The sequence below is a fragment of the Strix uralensis genome, chromosome 16 (assembly GCF_047716275.1).
Source record: "Strix uralensis isolate ZFMK-TIS-50842 chromosome 16, bStrUra1, whole genome shotgun sequence".
NCBI classification, from domain to species: Eukaryota; Metazoa; Chordata; class Aves; order Strigiformes; family Strigidae; genus Strix; species Strix uralensis.
Window position 1 is genome coordinate 1669524 of NC_133987.1, and position 12027 is coordinate 1681550.

Below are 12027 nucleotides of genomic sequence, written 5' to 3' on the forward strand. Positions count from 1 at the left end.
CTTAACACAAACACCCTGGAAATCCCTGCCAGGGCCTTCAGGTGTCCCAGGATTTCAGGCATCACAACTCTGAAGTGGGAGTGGGGCAGAGCCACCAGGATGTAACCAACATCCATCTGTGGCAGGTGTATCCGCCCAATGAAAGCAGAGCTTCTTGGCTGCTGAAGTGCAGCAGCTCCTGACTGCCTTTGTTCTCAGGGCCTCGCGGTAATTGGGGCCTTTGGCCAATGGGAGCCGCGATTGACTACAGGTCAGATTCGGCCTGGGTATAAATGGAGTCCCCTGGGGGAGCCATTTTGAGCTCGTCCCCTGGAGCAGCACGCTGCGGTCGAGGACTCTCCCCTTGGGTCAGGACGCTGCCCAAGGAAACTCCTCGAGGTGCCTTGGGTCGGGACGCTGTCCTGAGCAGGTCCTCGAGGTTGAGAGCCCTCACTTGGTAGGTGAGTGATAAGAGCGTTTGGGTTGCCGTTAAACCCTAGGGAGTGGGGCTTTGTTCTGCGCTTTGGGTTGCCGTTAAACCCTAGAAAGTTGTTCTGTTCTCCTCTCACAGACATTTGAACCTGTAATTTACGGAGAGCTAGTTAAATGTGTTAATAATTAAATTTTTATGTTTGGTGGCTGGTTGTTTATTTGAGAGCCTCCATAACACCATCATCCGTCACACCCTAAAAAAGGCCACGTGTTAAACACTCCCAGGGGGAAAGGCTGAGGCACTCAGAGACTCTGAACTGGCCAGCCACAGCCACGGGGCTTCAGCTCATCATTTCTGGGCCAGAGTCACCAGGCAGATGACCCCGTCCTCCTGAGACACCTCTCTGGGCAGCCGTACCCAGCTCTGAGGGGCTAGATACGGCCTTTGCTTGACAGGGATGTGCTGCCCAGGAGCAGCATCTCTCACAGGGGCACTGGGAAGCCTCCTCAGGCCCGGATGCCTGAGAAACACCTCGGCGCTGCTCCATATCTCACCAAAACCAGGGGCGGCGGAAGGCGGCTTTGCTGGCCTCCAAGAGAAGCAGCTCACCTGGGCTGCTCTGTGGCCACCGGGCCCCTTTGCTGTCAGGCGGGTCTCAGCGTTGCTCTGCACTCGGCTGTCTCCTCCCTGCAGGACGCTCTCCAGCGCACGGGACGGCTCCGCTTGGTCGCCCTGTGGACAGAGATGGAAAGGGAGGGATGGGTTGCTTTGCCCCCATTCCCAGGGTGCCACAGGAGAGACCTGCCACCCCAAATGAGCTGTGTGACGTGGACACCACATATGGGCTGCAGACGTGGGCCAGGACGGCTCCGGGGTGTGGACAAGCCATTCTGCGTTGCCTCAGGCGCTGGAGACAACAGGGGGAGACCCGGGGCAGCTGGCAGCCGGTGGTGGGGCCCGGCAAGGTGCAGGGCCCGCAGAAATGCCCGGCTCTGTCAGCCTCGGCGCCGCGGCTGTGGCACGGGGCTGGCACCAGCTGGGGCTTCGCTGCGAAAAAACAGGCAGGGGTGACCCTGGAATCCCACACACGTACCCGGTCCTGGGACATGGCAACCTGCCCCTCTTCCCACCACCATCACGGGATCCAGAAAGACGCCCTGGCATGGACCTGAGCCGTCTCTTGAAAGATGAGTCTCTAACCAGCAGGCCTAGAAAGAGGACAAATTGCCCAGAATTAAGCTGTGCTCAAGTTTTTGCAGGCACTATGGTTTTCTGAGCTGCCTGGTGGTGCTGTTCCCAGGGAACACTCAAGACACAGGCAGGCTGCCTGCACCTGCAGGCAGGGGGTGGAATGTGCGCAGCGAGAGCGAGCGATGGTTTGTGCAGCTGTTGAATGGGTTCGGCCTTTAAATGTGTCCAGCCTGGTACGCCTGGTCCCTTTTCCCTTTGCAGGTTGTATTTAGAGCTTAAATAGTACTTTTCTAAAAGCAAAACCAACAAGCAGACAAGCAAAAAAAAAAAAAGCTGGGCAATCTTTCTTCCCCCTAGCTGGTCTTTTTTTCCCCAGTCCTGGCCACTTTGCAGCGTGATGATCAGCACCAATATTAGTGCACCCGACTGGGCTCAGGGCAGGGCTTTTGCAGGCCGCACATTTCTTGAGGCTCCCAGTAACGCAGTTCAGGGGGAACGCTCAAGAATTGGGGGCATTTGCCCATAATTGCTCTTCTTGGCCTCTCCCCATCACTCTCTGTCCAGATCCCTGCCCCCATTTTTTTAGTTCCTCCCTCTCTGTCTTTAACCCATCGCTGTTTTCTCTTTCTCTTTCTTTCTTTCTCTGTCTGACTCCCTGTCTGTAGTTTCTCATTCCTTCCTGTCTGTCCTATACCCTGTTGCTATTTTTTCCTTTCTCCACATCTCTCTCTTCTGCTCCCTGACCTCTTTTTTCTGCCACCATGTGCTGCTTCCTGGCCTTATTTTGCCTCTCTCTCCCGCAGCCTGTCCCCTCTCTCCCCCTTGTCTCCCCTGCTCAGCTGGCTGGGCCTTCTCTCTGGGCCTCTGTCCTGCTCCCCATCCCCTTTTGCTCTTCCTCCGGCTCCATCCTGGAGGCCATCTCTCTTCTGTCCTTCTCCGCCTCCTTGTGCTGATCCACACCCTGTTTCTCAGTCTTTAGGGACACTTTCCCATCCTTCTCTTGCTCTGTGCCCTGCTCTCTGTCCCTGCCTCTCCCCTTCTCTTTCCCTTCCCTCTTCCCTCTCACCCCTTCCCCTCCGTCCCTCTCTCCTGCTCCCTGTCCCATGTCTCTGTCACTCCTCTCCTGGTGCCTTTGCTGTCTCTCACCCCCCCGTCCCGCTCCCTCGCCCTGCCTGTGTCTGTCTGTCCCTCTGTCCTCCTTCCTGCCCTTCTTCTCTCTCTGTCCCTCCGTCCTGAGGCTTATCACTCTCCTTCTTCAGGCACCCACTGTCCCCTTCCCCTGCACCCTCTTCCCGCTCTGCCCCTCTGCCTGGCTCCTCACCAGGATTTTTCCTTCCCCCACTCCCTGCCCAGCTGCCCCCATTCTCCGTCCCACTGCCCGTTTCCCATCCCTCTGTCCACCTCCCGTCCCTCTCCAGCCAGCCCAACGCCCTGTCCCACCTCTCTCTGCCGCTCTGCGCCTCCGTCCGTCCGTCCGCCCACCGGTGCCTGGGCGGGAAAGGCTTCGAGGAAGCAGCCATGGGGCTGCGGGGGCGGGGCCGGGCCGGGGGACGGTGTCCCCGCAGGGTCAGGCTGCAAGAAACAGCACCCGTGGCATGCTGGGAGCTGTAGTCCTGGGCACAGGGCTGCCGGGTGGCCATGTTGGTTCCAGGGCATGCTGGGAGCTGCAGTCCTGGGCACGGGGCTGCCGGGCGGCCATGTTGTCTCAGGAGGTGCAGCCTCTGCTCCAGCTGCGGCCCGGCTGAGGTCAGTACTGGGGTCACCCGTGAGGAGTGAGGCCCTTGGGCAGGTGTCGGGGTTTCTCCTGCCCACTGGATGCCTGGCGGTGGGGGGGGGCGCTCCTGGTCAGCTGGAGCCGGGCCCGGCCAGGGCAGGCCCAGGAGTAATGTGAGAGCTGGGGGGGGAAGGGGGAAGGAGACAGCCCCCCCTGGGCACAGGCACCGGGCAGCCCTACCCCCAGAGCCCCCGGCAGCCCCCCCAGCATGTTACTACAGCACTAGCAGTAGTGTGTTTTTCTGTTAACTCTTACAGGGCTTTTGTTGTCCTTCAAACAGGGTTCATTACCCTGGGTGCAGAAAAGCCAATCTTACACACAGAGCTGAGAGAGCAGTTTAAGACATTTTTGCACAAAGATTGGGCCTAGGTGGTAATTCCACATGCTGCACAAAGGAACTACAGCCTATTTATCTTGTTACATGACTCGTAAAAACCTATCTAAGATTACACTCATGGGTCTGTAATTACTATTCCATCTCCTATTGGTTGGTTATATTTAAATTACCCTCACTTGCTGTGTAAATTAGCATGCATGCTCCTTACAGGCATGGGGGGCCCAAGTCTTTTTGGTCTTGAATTGAGTCAGTGGTCACGGTCTCCCCACGGCACGCCCCCCCCCCCGCCCCCCCCAGGGCCATTTTAAATTAGTTTCTTGACATATTTTGCTAATTTGCCTTTTTAGAGTCTGATTCATTCTTTCTACCTTTCCGCTGGATTGTGGCCTCCATGGTGCAGGTAAATCCCAAGTAATTCCCAGAATTTTACAAGCACTTTGTACTACTTGAGCAACAAAGTGTGGGCCTCTATCTGAAGAGATCCCAGTAGGGACTCCAGATCTCGGGATTATTTCTCATAGTAACCATTTTACCACTTCTTTTGCCTGAGTGGTATGACAAGGAAAGGCTTCTGGCCATCCTGGGAAAGTATCAACCCCCACCAGAATGTATCGATACCCATTTTGTCGAGGTGACTCTGGAAAGTCTGCTTGCCGATAGTCTCCTGGTCCTGTTCCAGATTTGAGTTTACCCATTTGGACCCTTCTCTCTATTACTGGATTATTTTTCAAACACACATCACATTTTGCAGTTACCATTTTGGCTAATCCTAGTATTTTCACTGATATGACTTGTCTTTTTAAAAGGGTTATTAAGGCTTCTGTGTCCCAGTGACATTCTTGGTGTTTTGTCTGAATTACCTCTCTCATCAAGAGAGGCAGAACCACCACTTGTCCCTTGGATGTCACCCACCATCCAGCTAAATTTTTCTTAGCATTCAATAATTGCCCCGATTTATCATCTTCTTCTGAATATTTAGGTTTCTCCCTTGGGAGAATTACTGTCTTGGTTGCAATCAGTGCCATTTGTAATGCTATTTCTTTCGCTGCTTTTCTGGCAGCCCTATCTGCTAAGTTATTCCTCCAATTTCTTTTGTATTCCCAACCTGATGTGCTTTACAGTGCATGATTGCCACCTGAGCTGGTTTCTGAACTGCTTGCAATAATTGCAAAATTTCATCCTGATGTTTAATGTTTGATCCCTGGGAGGACAATAATCCTCGTTCTTTCCACAAGACTCCATGGACTTGTACTACCCCAAAAGCATACTTTGAGTCAGTCCAAATATTTACTTTCTTCTCTTTACTTAGTTCTAGAGCTCTAGTTAAGGCAATGAGTTCTGCCTTTTGAGCTAAGTGGTGCCATTTGCCTCTGTGATGGAGTTGTCTGTTGTTACAGCATATCCAGAGTATCGAACTCCCTGTTCCACGAAGCTGCTGCCGTCTGTGTATAACTGCCAGTCGGGATCTTCCAGCGGTGTGTCCTTCAGATCCTCTCGACTGGAGTACCCATGCTCAGTGGTAGTCAGGCAGTCGTGCTCCAGCTGCCCTTCCTCCTGTGTAGAACTTAGAAAAACTGCAGGGTTTACCAGGTTAGTTGTTTTTAAAACTACATCATCTTGTTCAGTCAGGACCACCTTGTACTTCATCATTCTGCTCAGGGACAAGCAATGTCCCCCCTTTTGTTCTAAAACAGTTATCACCATGTGTGGGACGTGTACTGTTATTGTTCTTCCCAAAGTCAGTTTCTGGGCCTCTTGAATAAGCATCACTGTAGCAGCAACTGCTCGAAGGCAAGGAGGCCATCCTTTACTCACAGTGTCCAACTGTTTGGACAAGTATCCAACTTGTCTCTTCCAGCTTCCTATTCTCTGGGTCAGCACACCTAGAACAAGATGTTGTCTTTCATAAACAAACAACTGGAAATCTTTGGATAAATCTGGAAGCCCCAGGGCAGGTGCAGACGTCAGAGCTCATTTTACATTTTTAAAGGCCTGTTTCTGATGTGGGCCCCATGCAAAGGGAAAGTTCTTTTGAGTTTCATACAATGGCCTGGCTATTTGGGCTTTATTTCTGGATACCTTGTACCTGTTTAGTCCGAAAAAAAATTTAGAAGTTCTAATGTTACCTTTATGCAGGTGGATCTTTCCTCTGTAGCAATCAGTGTGTCGTCCACATATTGCAAAAGTAAGTGCCCAGGATTTGGCTGTGAATCATCCTGTTTCCATATTTCAAGTTCCTTTGCCAACTGATTTCCAAAAATTGTCGGACTATTTTTAAATCCTTGGGGTAGTCTTGTCCTTGTCAACTGCATTTTTTTTTTTGTCCCGTTTGTGGATTTTCCTACTCAAAGGCAAACAATTTTCTGCTTCCCTTCTCCAGAGGTATGCAAAAGAAAGCATTCTTTGAGTCAAGCACTGTAAACCACTGACGGGTCTCTTTTAAAGCTGTCAACAATATATATGGATTTGCCACTACAAAATCCGTGTCCTTAACTATCTGATTCACTGCTGTTAAGTCTTGTACTAACCTATATTCACCTGAAGGTTTCCTAACCGGTAAAATTGGAATATTAGATTCACATTCCTCAAGGATTTTATACTCCAAAAATTTGTCAATCATTTCTTAATTCCCTTCTAACTTCTGATTTAATCGGGTGCTGTTTAATCCTTGCTGGTCTTGCGCCCTCCTTCAACTGTATTTTCACAGCTAGTGCTGATTTGGATTTGCCAGGTTTATCGGTTTCCCCTACTATAGGGATTACTGGTACATCTACTTCCTGTAGAATTTCTTGTTCTGTTATTCTTTCTTGTATCATCAGGATTTCTCCTGGCTTTGACTCAGGTATTTTTAGGAAGAGTTGCCCTTCCTCAAAGACAATTTGTGCATTTAATTTGGACAACAAACCCCTTCCTAACAAGGGTATCGGACATTCTGGTACGTACAAGAATTCATGTGTAATTATTTTGTTTTAAATAATATTTTAAATACAGGGGTTGTAGAAATGGCTGTTTTCTTCTTCCCCTGTTGCTTCCCTTATGTTTGCTGTTTTCATTCGCAATTTCCTTTTACAGGTATTCAATACTGAAAATGTTGCTCCTGTATGTACAAAAAAATTTAACCTCTTTTTCTCCCAGCTTAATTACAACCAGAGGTTCAGCTGGGTTCCCCTCCGGTCCCCTTCATTCATCTAGGATCATTACTCTTGCTGCCTCTTGCTGACGACCCCTCATCTTTGGACATTCTCATTTCCAATGCCCTTCTTCTCTACAATGAGCACACTGATTTATTCCTAGGGGTGCATTAAAATCTCAGCTCCTAGAATTCACAAATCCTCCTCCAAAGTTCCATTGGTAGGCCACTTTTCCTGATCATCCAAAACATATAAAAGCCACCAATAATTATAATATTTTATATATTTGACTTTTATATAAGTCATCAGGTATTCCTCCCCAATGTGCTAACACACATGCTGATGGGGAAATCTTGGGTACCTTTTCATCAAAAGCCAAATTACCAACACTCTTACTCTTGAACAAATGCATTAGTGTAGATGTCATTTCAAAATATTTTAGAATTCACACACACACAATCACTCAATCTTTCGCTTCGTTTTTCTCCGGCTGCACCCTCGCGGGGTAACAGAACCGCAGATCCAGACTCTGCACTCGCTTCGTACTTATTTGTACGTCTCAAACTCACACAAACACCACCAATTTTATTTTTTTTTCTGCTTTTTTTTTAAATACCAAAATACAAATACTGATGAAAACCTACAGCATATAGGTTTTTCCAATACCCAAATTTCTCCAACCCTGCAATAGCTTTCGCTTATGTCTTACGGGCAGAGGCCTCGGCTCCCAAACCAAACGGGTACCCTTTGTCCAACCCTGCGCAGCTTTCGCCGCATCTGGCAGGCACTTCCCAAACGAAACCAAATAAGAAGTGTCTTACCAATTCCAGGGGACGTCACAAAGAGCTTTATGGATCGGGGATCGATGGGTATCCCCAAGAATTCCTCGGTGCCAGCCAGAACTGATCTGGTCCCCAACTCCTCCGGTCTCTCTCAGCAAGGTCCCATCTGGGTCGCCAGAAACTGTCACCAAACTGGGATGAAAGAATTTATTGACACCAGTTTGATGTAGATGAGCAGACACTTCTTTATTGACAGCCGGGTGCGCAGGGGAGTCGTCTCACCAGCAGCGCACACCTAACTCGTGTAACATGCTGATTATATAGGATACAGTCATACATATTAGTCAAGTTCTCACACATAAACATGACCATTCCTGTAACTCATTTTCTTATTCCCACCCCTTGCTGGTCATGTGCACTTGAGTCCTGAAATGAGTCGGGGGGCTGCTTTTGCGACCACCACGGACTACTGACCTAAAAGAACGACCCTCCAATGTCCTTGACTCAAGGACTTTGGCTCACATTGCAGTTTTAACGCGCCTTGAGGCCCTTTCACAATACAACTTTTAAAACACCTGGTCTACAGGGCAATAAATCATTCTCACCAGACAGTCTAACGATGGTACCTGGTCTAGCAGCATAACTGGTTGTATGGTTACTCTAAACTAAATACAACATCTCTATGACTACTTAAAACATTACACCACTATCTTTTATAAAAACCAATATTTCTGTGAGATTCCATTTAATTGATTAGTCCTAATCATTCCTTATCAAAATCACCAAAAATCATCAACTCAATAACAAATCCGTAACAGTCAGTAACAGTGGTGTCCCTCTGGATGCACTTTAGAACCTCTAGTTCATTCTGCCCTGGTCCTGTTCCTCTCTGGCCGCTCAGCCCCAGACGTTGCGGAAGGGACGCACGCTGTCACCGTGACATGAAGTGAGTAGGAGCTGCGCTGTGAACGTGCAGACTGCTTTGTAAAATCACCCTGGGTGATGTATGGCGCACCTCGCCTGTGACACTGAGCTCCTGAGAAGTGTTCCTCTTAGCCTGGGCTTCCTCGTGCAGACATTTGGACAGACTTCATGTGCACAGCGCATGAGCCTTTGCTGGGATGACTGTCCCCTGAGAACAGACTCTCAGTGGGCTGCGGCACCGTTCTGACAAGGGGTCTGCAGCACTGAAAACTGTCCCATAAGGTATCTGACAGCCCCTCAGGCACCGTAGAAAATCAGAATAAGGAAGGGTAGTGCATGCTGTCGGATGTGGACAGAACTTTTTCGATTTCTTTGGATGTTAACCAGTGGTAAGATAGCTACAGAAATCTCTTCCTTTTCTTCCTCACTGCCAAGGGAGGTGCCTTACCAGCACTGACACTGATGGCTCGTTGTGCACGGCTGGTTCATTACAGCACAGGATCAGCCTCTGAATCTCTTGGCTAAGGAACTTTTTAAAGCCAGTATTAGACCGTATTAGTGCCATGCTGCTTGCAGCTTACTAACAATTTTTTTGGTTCGGAAGCAACTCAGTCTTTATACTAAGTAGTTTAGCAGTGTAAAATCTGTAGTTTATCACAGTTTAGGAAGAATATGAAAGTAGAAGAAATACTTTCTTACACAGTCCTGTGCTCCTTTACAGGCAGTTGAAGATGCGTATGTACCAGTTGTCAAGTTTGGTGGCGTTGAGGTAAGCGGTTTGCTTTTTTTTGTTTAAGCGCGAAATATTTTTTTCTTCCTTTGGAATAGGAGAACTTCTCCAGTGACCATGCTATTTTACAAGGTTATTGGTACCTTAGAGTGTATTTAGGAAACTGTAATTAAATGACCTGACCACAGCCTGTCCCAGGAGAAGACATTGCAGTAAAATGGGAGATTATAGGAAAATGAGCCCCCAGGAAGCCTGGCAGGCGTGGGAACATCAGGGACACCTCTTTCTAAACCCGTGCTGTAGAGCAGGGTAGCCTGCTGGAACGGCACTTGTCTCCCAGGGACTGTGCAGAGTGGGAGCAGAGGCAGGGTCCTTGCTGACTCCTCCCAGCTCTGACAAGCTGGCTTTCTACAGAGGGATGGGTATGGGGTAGTTCACGGTGTGAATCATGTCAGCAGACTAAAAGCTTTGTTACAAATCAAAAATGAAGTGGTCATGTGACAATCTGGAAAATGACAAGTAAAAGTACTCATGTGACTCCTGCCTGGGTTTGTCAGCTGCAGGAATCCTTGTATCTGACTGCCTCTTATACGGTGACTGGAGACCTGCGTGCTGTAGTACCTAAGCAAGTCACTGCTTGGTATCACGCTCATGAAGTCACTTGTTCCGTGACCTTCTTGTGGCCTTTGTCTGGTGCAGACATTCACAGAATAACTTTCTTGCCTCAGACTGTGCTATGAACCAGACACTTCAGGATCAAAAGGGCTTACTGCATAGAGAGAATGCTCTCTCCTTTGCTGAAGTACAGCTGAGGTGATTGAACTTATGTCTTAATTCTATGATAATTTTTTTAAGTTCCCTTTTAATGGAAATTGTAAGTTTAGAGTAATCTTTTTCAACTTAAAAAACCCTTCCTTTCCCTAGCTTAAAAAGAAAGGGGGGATACAATGAAGGTTTTGTAAAAAAAATACGGAACTTCTAGCAATTTTCTTGAGGTTTTTTGGCAAATAAATCTCTTGGGAGATGTATCTATAGTCACATAGTTCTAAATACAAATGTTAACAACTCTTTTTAAAGACTTGACTAACTGTCCCCCACTGGTGTGCTGTTCACAAACAGTGCAGCATTCTAACTCATGGTTGGCACCTTTTTTTCCTCTTAAGATTGACCTGGTGTTTGCAAAACCGTCTGTGCAAACTGTTTCTGATGATCTCAGAGATGACTGGCATCTGAGAAGCCTGGATAGGAGATGTATACTGAGCTTAAATGGTGAGCATATTTACACATCTTTAAAAAGAAAGTGTTACTGGAATGGGTATAAAATGCACATGACACAACTCCAGTTTCTGTACAAGGTGCATAAGCTGATCTCCTGTGTACTTGAGAGCTGAGGAGGTGGCGAGTGGGCTTAAATGTAGATGTTTCAAGGAGCTGTGTGTTTAGGTAGACCTGTATTTCATGTTTCTTGGATCAGGGTGTGTGCATTGTTCCAGTTTGCCACAGAGACTGCTTCAGATGAATAGGCAGAGCACTTGATAGAGAAGAATGTGTGGTAGTTCATACAAAACAATAAAGATATTTAAAATACCCGAAGCCTAACTTGCTCGCTGTTTAACAGTGACTGGTTTAATTGTTCCTGGCTGTCGAAAGAAACCTGGCTTTTGGAATCCTCTAGAAAGGCCTTATTAAAAATGGTTGGTGATAGTCTATAAACTATGACAAAGCTGTTGAGGGCACCAGTTACCTGGAGGGATACTGAATGTTATGTGTAATCTGTAATTTTTAACGTACTACAAAGCGAGTAATCCAAACTTGTTTTCATAGATTTGAACAATAAACCGTAAGCTATTGATCCAGCGTAGCATAAACCAGACCTGTACCTGTTACTAGGAACTTCTGTCCTTCAACTTTTTTCTTAGAGTTACCGATGAAATGCTACATCTAGTGCCAAATGAAGAGAACCGTGCAATTAAACTGTGGGCAAAACGTGAGTAAGGTGATTGTTCATAATCTTTAAGCTTTCCAGAGGCACCTCATGCTGAAGAAATAAGACCATTAGAAGTACTTCAGCTTTGGATAGCCATTTAAATGACAGTTTTCAAACAAAACCTGTTTTTTAGTTTAGATTCAAGGTCTGTCCATGGGGTAGAGTGGGTGTGTTTTTTAATGGGGGTAGAGTGGGGAGAAGAGGGGAGTGCCTACAAGACAAGGTGCTTTACTGCTTATCAGGAACATGACTACAGATGGTAAAAAAGCCAAGTTAAGTATAAAAGCTTGATCCATAAGGAATAAGAAAGTATTGTTTGCGCATGTGGCTAGAGCAAGTACTAGAAGAATGGCAGAATTTTTTCTTAAGGGAGGTTGGAGTGAAGCAGTAGCTGTAGCAGTGTAGGCAAATTTCAGAGCAGCAGTATTTTGGGAAGTGGTGTGGTAATGATCCTTTGTCTCATCACTGTTAAGGACCAACAATTTTGTCTCATTGCACTGCAATAACAACTGACTTTGAGGCTGAAGTGTACTGAGTATTCTATAGATTGTGAAGTTGGTGCTGCATGTTTGAAGGGATATCCTTGGGTATTGAGAGACTGCAGGCTAACTGCAGTGTATCCGCTCTAGGACATGGCATTTACTCCAACCTGCTGGGAGTTCTTGGTGGGGTTTCCTTGGTGGGCAATGCTGGTAGCAAGAACATGTCCACTCTATTCAAGTGCTTTGGCTTCTGCTCTTGTGAACAGGTTCTTCTTTT

General features: G+C 47.6%; 1 long non-coding RNA gene across 1 annotated transcript; it reads left to right on the forward strand.

The window, feature by feature from the left end:
* Positions 1–9271: 9271 nt before the first annotated feature.
* Positions 9272–11240, forward strand: LOC141950628 (uncharacterized). Its single transcript, XR_012631103.1, has 3 exons — positions 9272–9320; positions 10445–10550; positions 11201–11240. It is a non-coding gene; the product is annotated as an uncharacterized LOC141950628 (long non-coding RNA).
* The last annotated feature ends 787 nt before the right edge of the window (positions 11241–12027 follow it).